Genomic DNA, 2,203 nt, shown 5'->3' with positions numbered 1-2,203 from the left:
ATCAGAAAGAGAAATTAAGAAAACGTCTCATTTATAATTGTACCTAAAAAAATAAAATACCTAGGCATAAATTTAACCAAGGAGGTGAAAGGCTTATCAACTGTAAACTGTAAGATACTGATAAAATAAATTGATGAAGATACAAATAAATGGAAAGGTACTCTGTGCTTATAGATTGGAAAAATATTGTTAAAATGTCTATACAACCCAAAACGATCAACAGATAAAATACAATCTCTAGTAAAATTTCAATGTCAATTTTCACAGAACTAAGACAAATAATTCTAAAATATGTATGGAGCTACGAAAGATTCCTAATAACCAAAATGATCTTGAGAAAGAATAAAGCTGGAGGTATCATGTACCTTGATTTCAAACTACATTAGGAAGCTACAGTAATAAAGTATAGTATTTGCATAAAAACAGACACACAATTCAATGGAACAAAATGGAGAGCCCTGAACTAAACCCACACATATACGGACAACTGACTTACAATAAAAGATCCAAGAACATACAACAGAGAAAGAACAGTCTCTTCAATAAATGGTACTAGGAAACTGGACAGCCACATGCAAAAGAATGAAACTAGACCACTACCTTACACTATACACAAAAATTAACTTAAAGTGAATTAAACTTGAAAGTAAAACTTGAAACCCAAAAATATCTAGAAGAAAACATAGGTAGTAAGCTCCTGGACATCGGTCTTAGCCACGTTTTTGTCTATCTGATTTTAAAGGCAAGGGAAACAAAAGAAAAAATAAACAAAAAGAATTACATCAAACTAGAAAGTTTCTGCACATTGAAGAAAAGTAACATTAAAACAAAAGGGCAACCTACTCAACTGTAGGAGATATTTGCAAATCATATATACAAAAAAAGTTAACATCCAAAATAAATAAAGAACTAATACAACTCAACAACATGAAAACGAAACAGTCCAATTAAAAATTGGGCAGAGTATCTTAATAGACATTTTTTCTAAAGAGACATACAGATGGCCAATAGATATATAAAAAGATGCTGAACATCACTAACCATCAGAGAAATGCAATTCAAAACCACAATGAGATAGCACCTCACACTTGTCAGAATGGCTATTATTAAACAGAAAAAATAACAAGTATTGGTGAGGATGTGAAGAAAAGGAAACCCTTGAGCACTATTGGTAGACATAAACTGCATATAAATTGGTTCAGGGAAAAAGATATGGAGGTTCTTCATAAAATTAAGACTAGAATTACATATCTAACTATTCTACTTTTGGGCATTTATCCAAAAAATAGTCTACTGCCATGCCACTCTGAACAAGCCCAATCCTGTCGGATCTCGGGAGCTAAGCAGGGTCAGGCCTGGTTAGTACTTGGATGGGAGACCACCTAGGAAGACCAGGTGCTATAGGCATAAAAATAAAAAATAAGAGATCGTAAACTGAGAAGGTCCTTGGGATCTGTGAGGTTAACCAAGGGTTGCCTCACCTGAAAAAAAAAATACAAGAACATTAATTCAAAAGGTATATGCAACCGTATGTCTATTGCAGCATTATTTACAATAGCCATAATATAAGTGTTCATTGCTGGACAAATGGGTAAAAAAGATGTAGTATAAATATACCACATAAATATACAATGAAATACTATTCAGCCACAAAAGAGAATAAAATCTTGCCATTTGCGACAACACAGATGGACCTTGAGAGGATTATGTTAGGTGAAATAGATGGAGAAAGACAAATGCCATGTGATTTTACTCATATGCGAAATGTAAAAAATAAGGAAACCAACAAAGAAATGAACAAAAAAAAAAAGAAAGAAAGAAATTAAACACATAAGCACAGAAAACACATTGGTGGTTACCAGAAGGGAAGAGGTTGGGAGATGGTCAAAATTAGTAAAGGGAGTCAATTTCATGGTTAAAGACGGTAACTAGAATTTGGAGGTGATCACTTTGTAATTTATACAGATGTTGAATTTTAATGTTGTACACCTGAAACTTATATAATGTTATTTATCAATTTTACCTTAATAAAAAAAAGGTTTGGGTAATCAAGAAGTAATAAAATACCAACTTACTGGTTTAAAAGAAAAAGAAAAAGATAAAAGAAAAGAAAGACAAGCAAAGAATAAAGAAAAGTAAAGTAAAATACAAGCAATGAGAAGCAAGAAAAAGCTTAGGTAAGTGTTCCAAAGATTTTAAACAC

The 2,203-nt window shown here is 32.0% G+C and overlaps 1 protein-coding gene and 1 pseudogene across 1 annotated transcript in view; one reads left to right on the top strand and one right to left on the bottom strand.

Moving 5' to 3' along the window:
* LOC105299350 (cAMP-specific 3',5'-cyclic phosphodiesterase 4D) overlaps window positions 1-2,203 on the bottom strand; it is a 774,866-nt gene that overhangs the window by 758,955 nt on the left and 13,708 nt on the right. The gene's annotated exons all lie outside the window — the stretch shown is intronic.
* LOC111746281 lies at window positions 1,289-1,407 on the top strand (annotated as a pseudogene).

The sequence above is a fragment of the Pteropus vampyrus genome, unplaced genomic scaffold (assembly GCF_000151845.1).
Source record: "Pteropus vampyrus isolate Shadow unplaced genomic scaffold, Pvam_2.0 Scaffold181, whole genome shotgun sequence".
In the NCBI taxonomy this organism is placed as follows: Eukaryota; Metazoa; Chordata; class Mammalia; order Chiroptera; family Pteropodidae; genus Pteropus; species Pteropus vampyrus.
This window is presented reverse-complemented; position numbering and strand designations above follow the sequence as displayed.